This window comes from Pelodiscus sinensis, chromosome 15 (assembly GCF_049634645.1).
Source record: "Pelodiscus sinensis isolate JC-2024 chromosome 15, ASM4963464v1, whole genome shotgun sequence".
Classification (NCBI taxonomy): Eukaryota; Metazoa; Chordata; order Testudines; family Trionychidae; genus Pelodiscus; species Pelodiscus sinensis.
The window spans coordinates 37546275-37569119 of NC_134725.1; the positions used below are offsets into that span (position 1 = coordinate 37546275).

A 22845-nucleotide genomic window follows, 5' to 3' on the forward strand; every position below is an offset into this window, starting at 1 on the left:
AGGAGCCGGAATAGGGGCTGCAACCTGGCACACTCGAGGTAGGCATGTGCCAGGTTTTCCCTCACGCCGCAGAAGGGGCAGGCTTCTGGGATGGGGGTGAACCGCGCCAGGTACACGCCCGTGCTCATGGCAACATGAAGGAGCAGCTAGCTAATGTCTCCGATGGACCGTGGAACTAAGGTGGAATACACACTGGCCCACCGGGGTCCCCCACCCTCAACAGATCTTAAATAGTCCTGCCACTTAGTATCGGGGTGGGACACGAGGGTGGGGAAATGAAAGGTATAGAGCACGAGCGTGTACAGATGTTCCCTAGGCGTGGTTCAGAAACAAACCAGCTGCAGATTTCGCAGCCGGCTGGGAGTCCAGGGATGGGAAGGCTGGGGGGCCCGCGGAACAGGGGCCCAATAAAAAGGGACGGAGGCTTTGCAGGAAGGGAGGGGCGGGGCGTACCCTCTCGCAGGGCTCTCTGTAGGAGGTTGAGAGCGGGCCGTGACAAAGCCGCCTCCACCTCCTGGAATAGGCGCAGGGGGGTCCAGAGGATGGAGAGCCCCATGCGCCGAGCGAGCACTTGGGGATCCACCCAGTCCCCCCTGTCGTAGTCCAGGAGGTGGTTTCTGCCAGGATCAACCTCCGGCGCACCGCAGGAGACTCCGCCACCTGCATGCACAAGGCTGGATTGTGGAGTAGGGGCTCCGCGAGGAGGTCTGCTCCCTCAGTGGCCAAAATGGACCTGGTCGCCAAAAACAGCTTCCAGGTCCAGAGGCCTGTTGGGTGGATAAAAAAGAGCTGCCGGTCGTATCGGAGCCCTCGAAGACGGCGGAGGAAGGTGCACCCCAAAATGCTCCATGCCAGACCACCTGCACTAAAGAGGAGTCTCTGCAGGGCCTGGAGGTGGAAGGTCCAGACCTGGCTGCACACGCATACCAGGCTCTGGCCCCCCTCCTCCAGGGGGAGAGACAGGACCCCTGCAGAGACCCAGTGCAGTCCTGGCCAAAAGAACTCCAGAGCTGTCCTCTGGAGTTTGGCCAGGACCTCCAGGGCCGGGTGCAGGGTGTTGAGCCGGTGCCAGAGCATGGACAGGACCAGCTGATTTAGCACCAGCGCCCTCCTGCGAAGGGAAAGGCACCGGAGCAGTCCCGTCCATCTCCGCAGCCGATCAGCCACCCTGGCCTCCAAACCCTGCCAGTTCTCTGGAGGAGAGGGATGAGTGGCGGATAAATAGACGCCCAGATAAAGCAGCAGACCCACACTCCACCTGATGGCCTGAAGTGTGGGTGGGAGGGAGCCAGCCTGCCACCCGTCCCCGACCACCAGGTCAGAGCTCTTGACCCAGTTGACCCAGGCGGAGGAGGCTGCCGAGTAGACGTGTTGGCAGGCCTCCACTCGCGCCAGATCGCCCGGGTCCTGGACCACGAGGAGCACGTCATCGGTGTACGCCGACAGGACCAGCCGCCGCTCCGGCTCCCAAAGCACCAACCCCGTCAGCCTCCTATGGAGGAGACAGAGGAAGGGCTCGATCGCCAGAGCGTACAGCTGGCCCGACAGCGGACACCCCTGACGCACTCCCTGCCCGAAGCTGACCAGCTCAGTCAGGGTCCAGTTGAGCCTGACCAAACACTCTGCGAGGGCGTACAGCACCCAGAGAAAACCCACAAAAAGGGGCCCGAAGCCGAAGGCCTGCAGGGTGCCCAGGAGATACCTGTGGTCCATCCTGTCGAACGCCTTCTCCTGGTCCAGGGACAGGAGGGCGAACGACAAGCCGTCCCTACACTCAAGCTCCAAGAGATCCTGGACCAAAGACAGATTATCAGAAATGCTACGGCCCGGGACTGTGTAGGTCTGGTTGGGATGGATCACGTCTGCCAGCACGGACCGCAGTCGCAGTGAGATGGCTTTTGCTACGACCTTGTAGTCCGTGCTGAGGAGCGAGATGGGACGCCAGTTCTGTAGGTCGCGGAGGTCCCCCTTCTTCGGAAATAGGGCGAGCACCGCTCACCTGCACGACAGAGGGAGGACCCCGCTCTCCAAGGACTTGGCCCAGACGGTGACGAGGTCTGGGCCGAGGACGTCCCAGAACACGCAGTAGAACTCCACGGTCAGCCCGTCCATGCCCGGGGTTTTATTGTTGGGCATGAGACAGTCGGCTTCCGAAACTCGGCCAGAGTGAAAGGCAGCTCCAGCCGGTCTCAGTCGCCCGCGCTGATTGTCAGGAGCTCGGTCCAGAGCACCTTGCAGGCGTCGGCTTCAATTGGATCCAGGGAGAACAAACTGGCCTAGAAGGCCGTGGCCCTTCCAAGCATCTCTGCTGGATCCGTGAGGGGGGTGCTGTCCTCTGCCAGAAGGCAGACTATGCTCGAGGGCTCGGGCTTACCTACGGTGCTTTGGTGCTGGCCAGGAGTCAGGCTGGACCTTTTAAAGGGGCAGGACTAGAACTGTTGTCCTGCCCAGAACTGTGAGCTGATAGACTTGCGTATATGGTGAACTTCTTCCCCTGCAGCCCGGACCTGAAGCAAGGCCGGGCACGTGAACTATTGCCTCTCGCCCTGACCTGAAGCAAGGCTGGGAATAGACTCACTGACTTGGACTGTTTTAAGGCATAGTAGGGTAGTAGGGCAGACTAGCCGCCCACTGCACCAGGGGTGGAAGAACCGCCTCCCGAAGGCCTATCGACCTATAACCAACCAGCCCCCGGAAGGGGGGAAGCGTAGAGGCTGTTGTGGGCACTGCCAGAGGGCAGTGTCCCGAAAAGGATCCTGCCACCTGCCGTCTGAGCTAATTCCCAGGACCGACGGCTGGTGGCGCTGTGGCGGTAAGTGTACTCCACTACAGTCCTCCACATCCTAGGGCAAAAGGGGTCTCATGAATCACTCAATAGGGCAGAGATTTCACAACATACAGACATAAGCCTTCCATAGGGTGACTTCTTTCCTGGCCAATATTCTTCTCCTGATGACCCTGCCTTGAAATGTTGGGTCCTTTACGAGTCCTCAGGATGTTGGAAGCTCTCTCTCCTGCCCCCTTTTTGGGTTGGATTTGGGTCATTGGTCTCAGGTGGTTTGATTTTTGGAAGACCGTGGCTTAATGTACCTGCTTTACCAGAAAGACCAACAATATAAACAGGCACCAGTCTGTGTCTTGTGACCTGCTCAGAAGCCCCTCAGGATGCAAAGCATAAATCTAGCATGGATGGCCTATTTGGCTCTGAGGTGGCTGCTGTTACATGTACATTAATTCGATTGCTACCCAGGCTGTGTGCAAGGCTCAGGAAGGGTTAACACAGACAACTTCCAGAGCTGAATGCAATGTTCCTCTGTAGTGCCCTAATTTTGAAAACAATCCTATCTGAAATCATTTTCCTTTTAAACCTGTAATTAGTTAGAGTCATTTGCCGCATGCAAATTCCAACCCTTAATTGCCAGCGCTAACCTTGAGAAGAGCGTGTGCACAAGCCAGCTCTCCTGCAAATACGAGTCTGGGCCACTGCTGCCCAGCCAGGAGCGGAGAACCCTCTTTGTGGGGCAGTTTGGACACAGCAATCCCTTCGCGTGTCCTGCATCTACAGCATGTGACTGGCTGGGCCACTCTGCACCCTGAAGGAAAAATGGATCCTTTCTCCCTGCAGCCAGGGGCCAGACCTGGAGCTTTCAAGGGGGTGTGAGGCAGGAGAAAGCGAGAGAGAAGGAATAAAAAGAAATAAAGACCAGGGGGTGTAGCAGGGTGACCTCTGATTATAAAGTTGAGCCCGATAGTCCAAGAGAATTAGGTAGAAGGTGGAGTATCGCCAGGCTTCTTGTAGAAATGAAAAAAACCCAGGAGCTGCTACTTGCACCATTCAAGAAGAGAGAGGCTGTTTAAGCATTTATTAGGAATTGTTATGATTTGTTCAGTGGAGCACCTCAGGGATGGGTGCTTGCAGATTCAGGGCTAAGGCTTTGCCCTGCAGAAATCCTCTGGAAAAGCTTTGCCCCATCTGCTGAGCCTGTCAGGCAAGGGAATGGTACTCACACACTGAGGGACTCTCTGCCAAGCCAGGCCCAGGGACGGCAGCAAATGGCTGGTTCCAGCCCAGTCTTTGCACTGTTATTGCACCAGTGCATTCTGGGGCATCAGAAGCACCTTGTTTATAGTGCTGCTGGGAGCAGGAGATAATCAGCAATTTCCCTGAGCCCAGGCATGAAGCCAGGGGCCACTTGTGCCAGGTAGCTGCAACGTTTGTGCCATCCCATCCGGACCTGGATGAAGCCAGTGCAGATGGTACCAGTTCAGAGGAACCTGAGCAACATTCCCCTGTTTCAACTGACCTGTGCAACCTCAGAGCACATGGGCAGCTCTTGCACTGGCATGCTACACCCGTTACACACTTTACAACCATTTATAGGGTTTCCAGGTGTCTGTCCGATATTTTTGCCTCCTGCTAAGTAAAAAAAATCAGAAAATACCGGAGACCTAAAATATCCGGTATTTTCTGATTCTCCCTCCCTCCTCCCGCCCCCCCTCCCGCCCCCTGGCCAGAAGGCAAAAATCCCGGGTGCTTACTGGGTTCTACAGGGGAGCTGTCCAGTCTGGCGCAAGGAGGCAAAATGGCAGGCAACCGCTGGCAGCCTGTTAGGGCCAAAAAGCCTCAAAAGCGTTTCTTAAAGGGGCCACATTTTTTTATTACTATTATTTATTTATTTTGCTTAACAACTCTCTGGGTCCTTTTTTCAGAAACCACCTGGCAACCCTAGCAACCAAGCCTTTCCAACTGATAGCCGTGCGCAATATCTTCTCACTGAAGTGCAGGTAAGGCCTGAGCAGGCATCCTCATGCTGCCCGTGACCCCTGGGATGTCTGAGTTCACATAAAGAAGTGGGGTGGAAGCTGATTGTGATGGAGTGACAGAGCCCAACACACCTCCTCCACTGTTCCAGGGCAGGGGTTTATAATGCCACGAACCAGGAAGCTGGTTAACCCTAAATCAGCTGGAGCAGCAACATGTGTGTCCTGGTGCAGCAACCACTTTGCCTGAGAAAGGTCAATATTTCCACAGGCATCATCTCTACCATGCCGCCCTCCCCCAGGCAAGCTCTCTGCCATAGAATCATAGAATACTAGGATGGGAAGGGACCTCGAGAGGTCATTGAGTCCAGTCCCCTGCTCTCATGGCAGGACCAAATACTGTCTAGACCATCCCTGATAGACATTTATCTAACCTGCTCTTAGATATCTCCAGAGATGGGGATTCCACAACCTCCCTGGGCAATTTATTCCAGTGTTTAACCACCCTGACAGGTAGGAACTTTTTCCTAATGTCCAACCGAAACCTCCCTTGCTGCAGTTTAAGCCCATTGCTTCTTGTCCTATCCTCAGAGGCCAAGATGAACAAGTTTTCTCCTTCCTCCTTATGACACCCATCATGTGCCCACAGATAGATAGGGTGGTAGTTAGCACTCGGGCATTGGCAAGGGCTTCCCAAAATGCTTCTCCTCCAGTGTGTGGCAGGGCTACCAGCTCCCCTCCTCTTCCAGAGAATGAAAAGCCCCCTACCACCCATTCTTCCCTCCCCAACCCCAACCTCTTTAGCTCATCCTTGATTTATCTTTCCTTGGCTGGCCCCAGGACAGGAGTAGAGTGATGAAATTCTGCTAAACGAATAAGCAAATTCCTCTCAGAGCAGGTAATATTTTACTGTGCTCTGCCCAAGCCCAAGTCACCTGCCTGCTCATTTACTCACACCCTGCTCAGGCACATGTGCCTCCTCAGAGTGAAATTTGAGATATTTTAGCCCACCTTTATGGAACGGGGAGGGAAGCTTACACTAGAAGAGATTTTTTTTCTTCCCCTTTTTAGTTTTAGGGACAGTTCAAAAATTTCACCAAATTTGCACCAGATTTTCGGGTTGCCGTCTGGCTGCTTTTTTTATTGATTTGCCAGTTGCCAGAAAACGAATGTAATCTGCTGGGTATTTTTTACCTAGGACAAAAAAAGATTTGCAGTGTCATCCCAATACACGGAGGTAATGAACGTTAAAAGTTCTGGTAACATTGCTGCAGGGTCCCCCCCATCCTCAGCTTAAGTAAGAAAATGATTCTACCAATCCTCTCTCTCTGTTATTGCCCTAGATACCATATGGGACCATTGCAGAGAGCAGAGGTTGCAGAATTACCTTGTGATGGAGTTACAATGGGCTTAGTTGAGGTGTGGGGTGCTGGGTTTTTTGCATTTCAAAGCTGGTGATAACCCTATTTGAGCCCCATTGAGGTTGTTGTAAAATATGCCCTGCTTCCAGGAGACATGCTTGCCATGATAGGTTCTGAAATGAATTAGGTGCTGGAGAACGGCCCTGGATGTCAGTCCAGCAGGTGGAAATCTGCTCTGATCCACTGACCAAGGGCAGTCTGGATCAGGATTTCCTGTAAGCTGAGCACTTGTGCAGCTGCTCAGGAGAGATTCCAATGCCACCCAGCTGATTAGCAGAGCCCCCACAGCCAGGCTTTATCTTTCTCCTGGTGGTGCACATCTGACCATGCCTTGTGCACATCAACATTTATTCTGCACATGGCTGGAAAAAATGCACACATGCATGGAAATGATTAGAGGGGACCTTGGTCTGGATCCAGGACCAGCGCTAGGTAGAAGAGGAATCATTGCTTGGCCCCACTGCTGAGGCCAGTAATGAGAGCCAGAAAAGAGGCTAAAGCCAGCTCCATGTTGGAGTTTGCCTCCATTCTGAGCAACCACGTGGTTTGTCTTTGCTCTCTGCCAGCTCACCCAGATCTTAAGTGACAAAGGCCAAAGTCTCTGTTTCTGGCCCTATGGCACGTACGCTCAGACAGGCCAAGTCCCTGAGCTTTGGCTGCTATAACCACGTTCTGTGTGTCTGGGTCATCCTCCCCTCCACATTGGGTGGCATGGGAGGAAGGATGCTCTGCTTCACTCTTGAAGGTTTCCAGGATGAAGCAGGCCTAGGGATCCAAGTCACCTGCCCATTCAATGCCAGATGCTGTCATATCCCTTCCGGGGATGCTGAGTTTGCACACATGCTGGCAGAGGGCAGTGGTGGTTGCTGCATGTTCATCCCAGCTGGGCTGCAAGGAGAAGGTGGGGCATCAAGAAATGGACCGCTCCTCTGCCAGCCATCCCTCGGAGCATCCAGACTCACTGCAGGAGCCAGAGATTTCCCCGCAAAGTGACAAGTGATGGGACGTCAAAACGTGGAACATCATTGGGAAAGCTTGCAGACCAGTGAGTGAAGGGGATTCCCTGAAGAAGCTCTGCATGCCAAACCAAGGCCTGCTCTGGTGCAATGTGGATGTCAGGTCAGTTTCCCCTTTCTAAGGAGTGCTCTGGGAACTTGTGGGACAAAGCCAGTCCGTGAGCTGAACTCCTTCCTCCTAATTACCAGGGATGGGGGGAAGTTTCATGCCGACTCTATTATTGGAAATTGTAAAACCACATTAGAAGAGGCAGCATTTACAGCCTGATGCGTGCGGACAGTTTGTCTCTTTCTGACTCAGGGAAATTGATTATCTATCAGAGAGGCACACAGGTCAGGTCTCCAGCTGTTCTTTATCACTTGCTTCCTGGGAGCCAGAGTGGGCTGTGTGCTGCAGTCAGAACCCCCCATGATGGGTCAGTGATAGGGGTGATACAGGCAGGGTGGGGCCTACTGGATCCAAGTGACACAGCAAGGTCCCTTGCTCCTCAGACTCCAGCTCTCCAAAGGCAGTGCATTACTGGCTTAGCTACTGGCTCCCCTCAGCCCAATGGATAATAAGGATGGTCTGTTGCCAGAGGCCAGTGCTTACCCTGCCTGAGGATATGGGGGCCAGCTGGCATAGCCAAGAGTGTGCTCCACAGTGTGAGGGCAGCCGGAGCTGTGTGCACTCATGACCAGGTGAGAACCAGCATTGCAGGGAGCACGCGCTGCACCCTATTGTTGTAGCTGCTGCTTCTGACGCTTCCTGCCCCGCCATGCTCATCTCTCACCTCAACCCTCCACTGCCAGCTGCTCCTAGAGTCCTGTACCCTGCCCCCAGCCTGCATGGCTGGCCCCTGGTCTCTTCCCTGGAAAGCCTGCAGAGCGGAGGAGGGGGTATCCCCATATGCACATCCCAGGGAGAACCTTGGCCAGCAGGACGGCTCATGAGTGCTCAGACGGAGTCCAGCATCTGGATGTGTGGGGAGAAGCAGAGAGCTACAGAGCAGCTGGATGCAGATGTATCCATCCTTGAAGCCCTGATTCACTCATCCCAGAGTTTGGGGGCTCCCCCTGCAGACACTGCTCCTCACAGCATGCAAAAAGGAGTCCATGCCTCTGGCCTGCCCATCGCCCCCACGACTGGAGCCAAGAGGACTCACTAATTTGGTTGGAAAGCTCAATTCAGTGCTACTCCTTCTCCTCTTCTTCTTCTTCTTGACTGTGTCTAAACTACATGGCTCCATCAATGGAGCCATGTAGTGTAGACGTACTTGATTGCAGATTCCAGTCCTGTTTTTCACAGCTCTGTGATTTTTCTCGTGTGGTTTCCATGCCCAGAGATTTTTTTATCTGCAGCCAGCAGAAAAAAACTTCCACTTGTTCTTCTTCATCTTTTATTTTCTTTTTCTTTCATGTTGTAAAATCCAAAAGGCAGTTCTGTGCTTTGAGATGAAGCAAGCATATTCCTTTAGCAAGAGAGGAGGCCGGTGTCAAAGGTAGAACATGACCTTGTCACTGCGCTTTTTCAAGGAGATCACCTCGCGGGGGTTGCTAAGCATCACCTTCACATGCAGCGTGTCACAGCCTCCTGTACGGTTCACAGCCCACCTTGCAACCTTGGAATGTAGGGGCCAGGCCAGCGAATCCCCCAGCATCGGGGGAGCAGGACCAACTCATCCTGTGGGAATCAACTGCCCCTCCCAGTGTGACAGATGCTTCTTTCTGGAGATGGTTGGTTAACCTCACAGGAATGGAGTGAGCCTTTCTCTCCAAGGAGAGGGAGAGGAGGTTTAATACCATCAACAATTGCCCAGGCCTTTGAAAATGGTGCTGGGGCTTAACCTGATGGCTGCTGTAAATGGCACAGCGTCATTGTTATTGGAGTCATACCATCATAGTCCTACACAGGGTGAAACTTGAGAGAACAGAGGAGGTCTGGGAGTTATGTTGTAGGAGGAAGAGCCAGAAGTAAATGATGCAAGGGGGCTGCAATTCAGTAACTATGGAGCTTCGTTTTTATATCTCCTGGCTTTCTGTCCCAGTGCCTGCCCCCTGCTAGTTCTGTCACAGCACCTGCACTATTCTAACTCTCTGTCTCAAGCACCTGCTTCCTGCTAGCCAGCTTGCAAGCTGATTGGGCAGAGACAAACTTTTGTTCTGGGTGAACATAGTGCCCCTCACAATGACCCATGCCCAGTACAGCTTTGGGGTGCCAGCCCATCAGCGTGGCCCTCCCAGCCAGTAGGACCAAGCTCCAAGGGACTCCACCACGCCGATGACCTAATGATTATCTTATCTCTGTCTCAGTGGAGGCTTCCTGCCCAGCAGAGCATTGAGGCGAGTGGAAAGGAAAGATCATGGGACAAGGATACAAGTCTGCTCTCTCTGGTCCAATCATGCAATGCCCAATGCTCCTACTAGCCCTTCCCAGGAGTTGCTTGCACACATGTCCTCTGCATGGGTCCTCACAGGGTCGCTCTTCCTCTCCACCCTCCAGCTCGCTCGCTCCAGCCTAGGTCAGGGCTGAGGCGCACAGGCAATGCACAGAGCGTATGTGTGACTCTTGTGCTGCAGCCAGGCCCAGCTCGGATAAGCTCAAGTGCGAGGGAGCTCTGTCAACAGGCCGGTGCTCCAGAGCCTTTCACACGAGGAGCGCTTCCTAGGATGGAGCCACGCCCGCTGTGAATAACTCCACGGCCAGGAAGTTACACAAGCTTGAGTTTGGGCCTGAGGACTGCCCGTTACCAAGGTCTGGATGAAAGACTTCAATCCCTTAACCTCCCCCCTATGCTGAGGGGTTTCAGCAGGGCTTAGGCCTCAGATAGGCTCTCTGCACAGGGCTGGATTGTGTCCAGTATTAGCACATTCAGCTCCATAGTACTCTTTTCACCTGGCAGATAAAAGGGAGGATGGGCGCTTGTGTGGTTCTAAGCTCTGGGCTGGGACTCAGGAGATGTTGCTGGGCAGCCTTGGCAAGGCCCCTCAGGATGAGTTTAGTGAGGCAGGTAGGCCCCCCAGACCGCACAGAATTCTTAATACCTTTGAGCTTCCCTCCCTGGCTGTACAAGGGGCTGTCTGCCCTTGCCCACCCCCTGGGGACTGTGCAGCACAATCCAATTGGGGAAGTCCCATTAAAGGACAGGGACATGCTAAGAACATGCATGGAACATATCAGGGTTAGGTGGGGGGACAGTGCTGGGGATGGGGCCCCTCTGCTAGCACAAGAGTTTAGCTGGGGAGCCAGACCCCAGCACCCAGCCACACTTTGCACCCTTCCTGCTTCCTGCTGTTGCATGCCCATCAAGCACTTGATTAATTCCCAGAAATCCGCCAGGCGAAAATGAATAATAATCCCAGCTAATGCTAATTGGTGAGCTGCGTTCTGACAAATTGATTTGCCAGCATGAGTTAGACAGAGCTGGCTCTGTGTTAACATCTCATGCCCTGCAGACCCCGGAAACTCCCCGTCAGGAGGAATTAACACTTGACGAGAGTCCAACGGCAGAGTGCACCCAAAGGGAGCAGAGCAGGGCTGGACTTGTGGCCACAGGGGGGCTCAGGGCAAACCCTTGTGACTCCGTATAATTTCAACCGTGTCACTTGCTCAGAGGTGACACAGGAGGCTTGTTTAGGGAGACTAATCGTGAATGTGGGAAGCGGGCTGCCTGCCTGGGGCGCATGGGAAGCAGCCCTCTGTAAGAGCCAGGAGCCATTGCTAGTGGGGCAATCCGCACTTGAGGAATTTGCAGGGCAAAGCTGAAATTATCCACAGATGTCCCCATCGATTTTGCCAAATAGGAAAAGTGCCGAAGGGTGTATGAGCAAGGAGCCTGATTTCCAGATGCTGACACCCTACCCCAGCTTTGCCACATGCAGGGAGAAGGGGATTCCGCCTCTCTAGAGCTAGGCTTAGTAATAACTCTTCCCGGAATTAGCACCCTCCTTTGGAGGTACATACTCTGATCATGTCCATGTTACAGGCTGCTTTGCAGCTGAGGCCAGGTCTATACTAGACTCATAAGGTCGGCTTCAGGTACACAAATACCATAAATAATGTAACTGGAGCCGACATACCTTAAACTGCACTTGGTGCGAGGTCAGCAGGAGTGTTTCCCATACTCCTTGTGAATCACGGAGGACTAGTGCCAATTGAGAGCACTCTCAACATTCACTTTAGCAGGTCTTAACTAGATCCACTTAATCGAACACCAGAAGATGGACATCTGGCGCAGTAAGTCTAGATGTGGCCTAAGTGTGCTTAGACACACTGTTGAGATGGAGGAGCTGAGCGGCTGAGAGGTTAAAGTGACTCGGGAAGGGTCACAGAGGGAAGCAGTGGAAAACCTGGGGAAAGAACCCAGGAGTCCTCTCTCTCCATCTCTGCCCTAAACACAACCCTCTATTCCCCACCAAAAGCAAGCAAAACTGAGCAAGGGGATACGCCCATCCCAGATTTGCTTTGGGCAGAAATCTCAAAGCAGCCTGCTTTTTATTCCTCTCCCTGAAAAAGCTGCTCCCTGTGTTTCTTGTTTGCCAGACTACAGCAATGGCCACCAATCAAACAAGTCCACCCCCATGCAGAAGCCAAGGCATCGCTTTAGTCCCACCCAGGCACTCAGAGGGTTGGCCCTCAGTGGTACCCAGGCTTGGGTCTGGCATGGGTGAATTGTATCCAGGGTGCATTACAAAGGCCGAGGTTTCTTTGTAGCAGGAAGGCAGATCCCCTGCCTGAACTGCAGTGGTCTCCTCGCACACACGGAGGTGTGTGTGTGCAGCCCACAGGAAGGCTGCGAGTTCAGGTCTTGATGTTCTGCTCCCCAGGAGGCATTCTGCACCTCCTGAAGGACAGCTTTGATGCCTTTTGCATTGCCCTTTCCCTCCTTAGCCCCCGGTGCAGTGGGAGTGCATTTCACTGGGGGTGCATTAGTTCTGCTCTGACTGGCAGGCCTCAGACACCTGGAAGACAATTCCAGATGATCCATGCCCAGCCACTGGAATTCCTAAAGAGGCCTCTTCCGTCTGCTATGTACATTGGACAAACGTCTCAGACACTTCGCCAAAGGATCAATGCCCACAAAACAGATATTAGACAGGATCACAAAGAAAAAACAGTTTCTTGCCATTTCAACCAGAAAGGGCATTGTCTCAATGACTTGATCACCTGCATCCTGCTTCAAAGACCTTTTCACACAAGACTTGAAAGAGGATCCTCTGAACTGTCATTCATGCTTAAATTCGACACTTTACCCCTCGGTCTAAACAAACACATTAATTATCTTACCCATTACAAAGATAGCTTCCCCAATTATCACCTCTAATATCATTAGCTCACAGACATTTACCTCTTCCCCCCCCCCATCCCCCTTCTGTTCTGAAATGTGATTTGTCCTTTTCATATGTGTTCTTTTTTTTTTATTGTATCCTTTGGTATATATGGTTGTGACAATTTTCTTCCACTATTTGATCTGAGGAAGTGGGTCTGGCCCATGAAAGCTCATCACCTAATAAACCGTCTTGTTAGTCTTTAAAGTGCTACATTGTCCTGTTTTTTGTTTCAGCTACCCCAGACTAACACGGCTACTTTTCTATCACTAGAGCTACTTGAGTGTGAGACAGGGCAGCTAGCTCCCAAATGCCCAGGGGCAGGCAAGGAAAACAAACAACAACGGGAGAAGCTGGCAGTGGGTCAAACTTCATTACACCCCCCTGCTGCCTGTGTCCCAGAGGGCTGTGCTTTGAGGGGCCACTGAGGACTTGTTGATGCTGATCTTTTCATGCATGATCTTGGCTGGGACCCTGTACTCTCTCCCTCTCTTCAATTCTTTATAGCACTGCATCTTTAATAGCTTTACAGTGCCCATTTAATATTCTCAGAGACATAAAGTGCAGCCTAATCAACGCATTTAGGAGAATTGCCCACATCCTCGTCTCTCTGCCATAAAACAGTGCCCACAGAAGCATCTGTAATTAATGCTTCTCCCCCCTTCTCCCAGTGAATCAATTTATAAAGCACAGACTTCCTTTGCGCTGGAGCTTTTAGCCTGTTTTACTCCAGCATCCGAGGTGACTAGGCAGCACTCGTCAATTAAGCAGCTGTGTATAATGGATGCTTCAGAGTAAAAAACACAAGCTGATTCCCAGAAATGATCAATGCATATTTTTCTTGCAAAAACACGCACACATACCCGGAGCTCATTTTCCCCTTAGAGGTTTAAAAGGGGACACTAAGGGGGGAAGGGTATTGCTTCTTCCTTCTGTTGCTTTTGAAAGATAAAAGAGGGTGAAAATTAGGGACAGAGCTAATTACTATAATCAGCCTAATCACAGGCTGAAAGGAGGGAATGCTGGAAACCTGCTCTCCTTTTCACCTGTAGCAATCCATGCTGCCTCTTATCTAAATATTTTACCGGTCTTCTAGCCCTCCCTTTCCCAGAATTATCATGTCAGTGTGAAAGCAGGAGCAGTTTCAAGGGACTGGAGAGGATTCGGAGTCAAAATGGTGGGTATGCACAAGGCCGCAGCCTGATTTCCCCGTCCTGCTTCATCCTGGGGCCAACCATCCTCACTCCTTGCCTTTCTCCCAGTGTACGCTCATTTTGCATCCCTGGCTTCTGAAGGTTCATCTTTCTGGGGGGTTGTTTCTATTGTGAAAAATGCTGGGTGATTCCTGAAAATAAAGGGTCCCTTGTGTAACCTCCCCAGCACTTCATTTGCTTTGATCTTGGTTGGTTTCTGGGGATGAGCGCATCACTGCCTTGAGAGCAGATATGTGCCAGGTATATTGTGAATACTTGTGCAAAGATTCACACTAGCAGTGACTTGTGCAAGACAGACTTCTCTTTCCACTGGCCAATCAAGAGATAAAAACAACATCATGTGGTTATACATCCAGCAAATTCGGGGCACTAGTCACAGCATATAGTCTGTGAGAAGCATATAGGGCAGAATATAAAGCACTTGCTGAGCGAGTGAATGGAAGGGTTCAGACTAGAGCTACTTCGGGGACAATTTACAACAGAAAAGGAAGGTGAGAGCCTTCAATGATTTTGGGAGCCTTTCACATGTGTCATTTAGAAGGTGCCAGTGGACAGGGTGGCCTATGGGCCGGGCAAACTGGGCCCATGCCCAGTGCGCCATAGGCAGAGAGTAAGGAGCAACTGGGCATGGGCTTTTGCAGGGCAAAAGGGTAGGTACAGGGCAGGGGGGTAGTGTGGTAGGGCATCCTGCAAGTACAGGACTGGGGCTGGAGGTGTAGCTAGGAGGAAAATGCAGGAGTTGGGATGAAGGTGGCACAGGATGGTGCAGGGGGTGGGAAGCCCCTGAGTGCCAGGGGAAATGGGCAGTGCTGTGCCCACAGGGTTCAGGGGTGTCAAAACACAAGCTCACCCATGGCTCCGTTTTCTGAGGCCAGCCCTACCAGCGGGGCTCCAGGTGTGGCATTTGAAGCTCTTTTGTTACCTTTCTTGGCCTCTGGCATTAGCAAGGCAATGTGACCCATTCTGTACCCTCTGTGGAAATGCTGTGCAGCATGCTCATACTGGTCCTTGGCACAGAGTTGGGTAGTATGTTGGGATTCCGTGACACTGAATGGGACAAGCTGTTCACCAGCAGCAACAAAGGGCTCCTTCTGGCAATGGATAACAAACACCCTGCCCCCCCCAAAACAGCACAAAGCCATGTCATCATTGAACTCAGTCAGAAGAAATCCCCCTTTCTACCTAAAGCCTTCTCTTAGAAGCCTCCCAGCTCTCACACACAGATCTGTTCTACCTACATTAGGGGCGGGCAATCATTTTTGATGGGGGGAGGCACTCCAAGATTTTGGTAAGTGGTCAAGGGCTGCACTTTCCCATGGAGAGGCTGCAGGGTCTGGGATGGAGGTTGAGTGCAGAAGGGAGCTTGGGGAAGGTGACTGGGTACAGGATAGAGCATGGGGTCCGAGAGGAAGTTGGGTTAAAGAAGGAGGGGGTTGTGAGCTGGGGCAAGAGCTTGGGGGGCAGGGTCCAGGAGGGAGTTGTGACTTGGGAGAAGGGGGGTTGCAGAGGGTTTGGGTGGTGACTGGGGCAGGGGATTAGGATTTATGGTCAGGGATGGAGTATGGATTCAAGAGAGGATTTTGGCCTCAGGGAAGAATGTAAGGGGGGTGCAGGATCTGGACGGAGTTGTGATCAGAGGGCTGCTGTGAAGCGGCTGACTGCTCTCTCTCTGAAGGTCCTGGTGCGGTGGCCTGCGGGCCATATCACTTAGCCCGCAGGCCATATCTTGCCCATCCCTGACCTAGATGAACTCTTACCTGCCACCAATATGTGCAGTCCTATTGATGCAGTTGGGCACTAAGGTTGTGTCTAGACTGCATCCCTTTTCCGTAAAAGGGATGCAAATTAGACATATCACAATTGCAAATGAAGCGGGGATTTAAATCTTTATTTTCCGAAAGATCCACGTCTAGACTGGTGCTTTTTTCTGGCAAAGCTCCAAGCCAGAAAAAAGCGGCAGCCATTTTTATGCTAATGAAGCGGGGGGATTTAAATCTCTGCTTCATTTGCAATTGCGATATGTCTAATTTGCATCCCTTTTACAGAAAAGGGATGCAGTCTAGACACAGCCTATGGGTAGGGTGGCTTTGCTACTGCACTTGTGTACCTAGAATTTGCGGGGTAAGCCGATTGAATCATAGCAGTGCTGTGATTGGACGCAGAGGGAACACACGGGTCTCACAATCAATGTCATGTGCAATTAGTCCACACCTCACTTCACATGCCCTTGCTTTACGTGTGGGCCACTTTAGCAATACCGGCAGGAAAAAACTAAGCAGACAAAAACCAGCAGAATCTGGCAACCCTATGCATGGGCAACAGTAAACAAAATGTCTGGTGGGCCACACATAGAACCCCAGTGGGGATGCATGCAGCCCTCAGGCCACAGGTTGCCTACCACTGCTATAGTTTTTTTCCAGTAAGACACATACACTTTGCTCTCTCGTGGAAATGAGAGTGGGGGGGGGGGGGTTCCTTCCTCGTTTGTTCTGTTGAGTTCCTGACTAAAAAAATGTGACCTATTGAAAGTCAGTGATTATTCCGTGTGTCTGAGACAACATAATCCCCATCCTCTACCTCTCCTACACATACCCCTCTCCCCCGCACAGACACTCCACACTCACAGTCACCTCCCTGCACATCAGCAATATGCCCTTTCTCAGCCACATACCCCAAAGGTTTAGAAATCTATAGGGAGTTCCCATGTGTTAAGAAACAAAGCTGAGAGCTGGATAAAAATGGCCAGGTGCTTCCTTTCCTGTTGGTTCTTCCCCTTTGTGTGCCTCTGAGTGTGAGTTTCCGGTCCCCTGTCAGCTATAAACCCTTCAATAGCAATGAAATCCATCATTAACGGGGCTGCTTTAGTGCTCACATCTACATAGCTCTCTGGTCCCTGTACATCTGAAATATATCAGCCCCAGCTTCCAGGAGTGGTTGTTTCTGTGCAGTCACAATTATGAAGGGCAGACAGGTATGGCACTAGGCCAGTTTGAAAGTAGATTCCATTCAAGACTGATTCCTCCCTCCCCTGGTGTATGGCTCTTCATTTCGTATCATGCAAAGGCCATTTCCAGGAAGGCAGACTCTTGGTTTCCTCTGAGTCCCTCCCCATCTGGAGGTTGTCTCCACCACTTGTGACCTCACCATGACTTATTGTGCAGATGATGGTGATGTCCCAGACAGAGAGAGGTGCCAGAGCACATCACAGATGGTTTTAGGACATGTCTCCGGGAGGAAGGACCAGCTGGACAGTCAGAGCTAACAAGCTGCAGGGTTGTCTTCTCAGAAAGGGATGGACATTGTCTGGGGTGGGACTTTTCAAAGCAGACTAGCCAAAAGTATTCGGATAATGTCTAGTAGAGAACTGTCCTGCAATGGCAGGGGGCTGGGTTGGGTGATATTTTCCATCTCTAGTGTACAAGTGGGACAGAAGCCATTTAACATCTGTCTGACCCTAGACCCATTCTGGGGGGTGCCTATTTTCCCAGGGGGGAGGAGCTTTGGGAAGTTCTCTGACCCAGAAGACACTGGCCATGTTAAATTTCAAGGGTATTACTGATCCTTATAACATCTCCCCTTCCACATCAGAGTGCTGTGTCATAGTTCCTCCATGACAGGTGCAAAATCATGTCAGGGGCCAACAATGGCCATGACTACTAGGCAAGGGTTCGGCCTAGGGAATTCAGAGTGGATACACCTGCTGGTCTTCATTTTGTGTCTCTACACTCTGGGCCATCTGCTCGGAGACTTGGCTCCAAAAGCACCATTAGGGCAGCTGTGTCAGTTAAGGGTGAGCATGGAGCAGCCACCAGCAGAGGATCCTGTCAAGGTTTTCATGCCAAACCACGTGGGTCCTGGCAGAGGGGAAACGTTCATAGGAGTACCATACAGTTGAGGAGACCTCTCCACCAGACCTCGTCTTTCACTGACACCTTCCCTGAAAGGAAGGCAGCCGGTAGCATGAGTGGCAGAGACAGTGGCTTACAAACAGCCCCCAATCAGAGCTGCTGAGAAGAAATACCCCTCCTGGAGGGGCATCCTGTTGTGTGTCATTGGCTTTACTGCAGCTGGGCTTCGTGCAGCCTCTTCGTTGAGATGGTTATCAGCCACGTCCCACCCATCCCATCCTACACCTTTCACCAGCACGAAAACCCAGCCTGAGTGAAGGAACCCATCCCACGAAACGCTTGCCAGGCCACTCTGAATGAAGCACAAATCTCTCAAAATGGCGGGAAGTTCCTGGACAGTTCCCCAGCCGGCTCAAAATAAACTCCTCAGGTCAATTGTTCTCCCAGCTCTGCTCACCACACAAATCTCTCCAGCACGGCTGGTTGCTGTAGGGCTCAAGAAAGCACCTAGCTACAACAATGGTTGCTGTGGTATAAATCCCACACATGATTGAGGTAGAGCAAGTGTCCAGGTGCATTATGGGAAGGGTTCCCTGTGGAGAATCAGGAATTTGATCAATGCTGGGACCAGATGACACAGACCAGTGGTCTGATACATTACAGCTGAGCCTGTGTTCCAGGGGGCGACATCGCTGCCCAGTGCCAGCTCTGTTCACCACAGGATAACGGAAAACCTGTGGGGATAGCTCAGAAAATAGCTCCCTATGGTGTGGGAGGTGAGAGTCTCTGGCACATGGTTATAGGATGCCAATAGTGGTGAAGTGATCACTGGTCATCTGTCTTTAAACTGAAATAAGTAATTCATTACCTTGTTGGTGGCAATTCGATTCAGGAATTCGAGAGAGAAAGAGAGACAGACAGATGGAGAGGCAAACAGAGAGACTGCAGTCTCAGAAGGAAACTTTGAGAGAGCTCTGCTTGAAACAGGAGCTTTGGCAGGTATGCAAACATGGATCCAGCACAAACCATTGCCTGACAAATATCTGATTATAGACAGCACTCTGCGGTCCACAATAACATGGGTGCCAGCGCTCTGACTAGTGCATAGCAAATATCCCTGCAAAACCAGCCACATGTAATACTGCAAGAGAAGGGCTACTTCCCCCACACACTCCCACCCAGCCATCCAGAGACTTGTTATAGTCCTGCTACTAGGGTCTATGGCAAATCCCAGATGGATGCCTGGAGCTCACAGCCTCCCTTTCCACAGGTGAAAAAAAACATAGCAACAGGCAGGAAGCTCTCCCAAGCTGGAGAGAAGCTTCATAACCACAGATGGGACAAGGGAAGTGGAGCAAAGGAGTAACCAGTAGCAGTTTTCTGGCCGTGGGGCTTGGTCAACTCTCAGAATCTGAGGAGTGCAGGGACCCTGTCTTCCCACAGCCATTGTCTCTGACAGGCCTTGCACCCTGCGAACCCGTGTAAGGATCTTCAGAGAGCTGAGAGGGCAAATATGACAGCCTGAGACAGAATTGGGTTGGTGCCAGGCAATGTTCTGTAGCCCACTCCGTCTGTGCCAGTGCCATGGATGTGTGGAAAGCAGGGAGGAGGGAGTAGATACTAAAAGCAGCAGCCAATGCCCACTGTAGAGCTGCATAAAAAAAATTTTTTTTTTTTTGGTGCAGTGACAATTCGGAAAGGTTGGAAGGAGATATTTATCACCACTCAAACTATACACCCAAAACTTTTCAGTGAATTGAAAAGTAAAAGAGAAAAGGAAGGGGAGTGCTGAAGGAAACATTTTGTGTCAATTTTGACTGTTTCGGTAATGGTCTGCATTTTGAAAAGCAAATACAACTGCAGACAATTTCAGAACAAACAAGTCATTTCAAAAAGAAAAATCCAACAGGTTTGACTTTTTTCAGAGTTGGGTTTTTTGATGCATCTGTTTCGCTCTTGCCTGGCATGACCAATTTGACAGCACTGACACGAATCCACAAAACATTTTGGTATTGTCAAATCTGTTTGTTTGGTTCTTTTGTTTTGTTTTTTGTTTTTTGCCAAAAAAAACTTTTGTCCAGAAATGTGTGCCCAGTTCTAGCCCTGGAATCAAAGTGTTGGTGGTTCTTTGCCTGTCTGAGATATAATAACTTTTTAACACTATCACAGCCTGCCCCTACCTAGACAGGCCTTTTTGGGTGAGGGATCTGACTTAGACCAAGAACTGTGATGCACCCTTCCTCTTCTTGAAAGCCACAGAATTCATGTCTTACGTCCTGGCTTGTCCCATGTTTGTTTGTGACAGAAGCAGCCAGCCAGTGGTTCAAATGGTGCATGGGATCACAGATAGAGCCCAGCACAAAGGCCCTGCACATGGCTGGGCAATGGTCAGAGAACCTAGTCGTCATCCACAAAGTCACACGGGAATTTATCCCCCCTGTTTTTAAATATTCAGACTTTGAACTTTAAGGAACCAGCCAGTCAAGACTGGTTAATGTCCTGCAGGCTCAATGACATTCGACTGTATTCTCCAGGGGCACAGGCTGATGAGTCTGCAGGTTTCCAAGTGAGGCAGTGCCGGGATAGTCTCAGCAAGGGGAAGCTGTCCCCTGCATATTGTGTGTACCCAGATCCTGCTGTAACTCTTCTCAGCAGAACTTGAGCCACTGCCATTGCCCACGTCACAGAACCAGCCACCAATGTCACAAGCCACCCAACTCCAGTGACCTCAGAGGAAACATCAAAGAGGGAGTGGGCCAGAGACAGTACCCTCTCCAGGTGGTGTCTCCAGGTTGAAGAGGTGTGAAGATTCTCAAAATAGAGTTAGCAAAAGAAGTAGAATCACCTGGGAGAGGTGTCCAGAGAGGCTGTGGAGAGAGGGGAAAGCTATACTAGTGGACACTCATGTGGGTCAGTGTGTGTTTCCATTTCTGGTTTGGTTGTCACTGAAATTGTCCAAGAATAGCTGGATCTAGGCAGATTTTGTACATTTGGGGTCTGAGAAAAGCACATAGGATCTCTGGAAGAAAACTAAAAACCAGTTCAGACAGGAATACTAGCCAAGTTGGGCCAAACTCTGTGGCTACGTCTAGACTGGCATGATTTTCCGGAAATGCTTTTAACGGCATTTTCGGAAAAAAGCATCTAGATTAGCACGGTTACTTTTCCGCAAAAGCACTTTTTGTGGAAAAGCATCTGTGGCCAATCTAGATGCGCTTTTGCACAAAACAAATCTGAGTTGTCTACACTGGCCCTTTTGCGCAAAAGGGACTTTGCCCGAACGGGAGCAGCATAGTATTTCCGCAAGAAGCACAGATTTCTTACAGTAGGAAGTCAGTGCTTTTGCGGAAATTCAAGCAGCCAGTGTAGACAGCTGGCAAGTTTTTTCTGGAAAGGGGCTGATTTTCTGGAAAAACTGGCCAGTCTAGATACAGCCTGTGTGTTCTCTCTTTGTGCTAGCATCTCCTCTGGTTCCCATCCTAATGGAATTCATACACCACAGCTTAACTTTGTGTTGCAGCTTAAGCAAAGTTAAAATCTCAAAGCCAATCTCAGGCCAAACCATCTGGATTCACGCTGCAAACACTGAGAAACTGGATTTTGTAAGTCCTTAAACAGCCCCAATTTGTTCAAAATGGGACACTGATTCTCTTGAAAGGTTCAGGAACCCTTAAAAGAATCTGTGCTAAGACTCAAGGCAAGTTTCAGGGCTCAGAGCTGGGAGGTTCTGCATACATTTTCTACAGCTGTTGCACTTTGACAGAAAAAAGCAAATTGTTACTGGGGTAAAACTGAATTCATCAGCCAAACTCTCAAAACCATCACTCCCCTCTCCCTCTCCTTGTCCAAAAGCTGCCTAGTATTCTCATGTCTGTACTGCCTTTGCTCCCTCCTGCCCCATTCTGGCAACTGGAGATTCATACAGTAGTTTTGAGCATAAAAGCAAAGCATTTCCAACCCGTTTCTGGTTTTTCACTCACACAAGTGATTGTTGTTTAAAATCCCCTAGAGGCTAATTGCAAACTGTGAGTTTTGAAAAAGTAAGAATGAAAATGCCTTTTTGCTGCTCCCCTTTTCTCCCCCTCTTACGCAGCATCTCAGAGAGTTAGAACAAAGTGAGACAGATGTGCGGATCATGTGACTGCTACCAATGAGACCTGTCTCACAAGCAGAGAAACCAAGTAGCAAAAGTTCCTCCCAACTTTATATGTGACTTTGAAGTTGGCCTTTGGAAGTGGTGGGATAGGAGAAGGGCTTAATTTTACACCCTACAGAAGAGGTTTTCTATCAGTTTAACTCATCAGCTTTATGGTAGCCTGTGTTGAGAGACTCAGGTTAGTTCTATATGTCCTATATTTTAGCAGACTGGTACTGAAAAAGGTACTAAATCCCTTCTTTAGTATCTTAAAGTGGACCGTATCAGAGCTACTTAGCTTGGTAACTCAGTGTCAAGAGGAATTAAGGCTCCTTGACAGAATCACCTTGAAAGTCCTGGCTCCCAGATCCATCAGAGCTCAGTGTAATTATCCACCATCTCCCAGATAATATTCTGCATGAGCATTAATCCCAGGTCTGAGTGAATAGTGTGAACAGATCCACATGACAGGTCCCTGGAAGAATGACTGTGTTCCTGCCACAGCTCCATTCACTGCCCATAAAATACCAGGGCTCTTGATTTGTAACTGGCCAGCCTGTTTGTTGGATGCAAATTTGAAAGCCTCGCACTGAGATATTTGCAGAAATTGAATCTGAAATTTGCAAGGGCAAGTCTTTGTCCTTAAGCACTGGCCTCATCTGTCCTATCAGGGAGTAGCAGCAAGAACATGTCAGTGCCTGACCTGTTGCGAGGAGCCAACCCTGCTCAACTCTTTGAATATCGACAGCCAGAGCACAGAGCAAAGTCTTCCATGAGATGTTCATGGAATGAACCCTAATAGCAAGCCCATAGGGGATGTCACCAGCAGCTCACTGCTGTTCTCCAGGGAGGATGCGAGGCTCCGGTTGTCAGATGAATTATTCAACCTGAAGTGCAGATACCAGAGGAGAGATTCTGGGCAACACTCACTCTCATGCCAGCCCCACAGCACCGGCAGCTTGGCAGTGCCAGTGTTTAGCAGCTCTCTGGCAACTGGTACCTACAGCCTCAGTGAACCTTCCACAAGCATCATGTCCCCGTCCATATGTGGGGCAGCTGAAGCACACAGAGGCAAAGTGTCTTGCTCAAGGTCTCAGAGCCAATCAGCAGCCGAACCAACAGAGTCCAAGTCCTGATTTCCAG

General features: G+C 50.8%; 1 long non-coding RNA gene across 1 annotated transcript in view; it reads left to right on the top strand.

Moving 5' to 3' along the window:
* The window catches only part of LOC112546369 (uncharacterized), a 39266-nt gene that overhangs the window by 4176 nt on the left and 12245 nt on the right, over positions 1–22845 (top strand). Inside the window, exons 2-3 of the long non-coding RNA XR_012895890.1 lie at positions 4711–4785; positions 18460–18566. This is a non-coding gene — a long non-coding RNA (uncharacterized LOC112546369). The remainder of the gene's footprint in view (positions 1–4710; positions 4786–18459; positions 18567–22845) is intronic.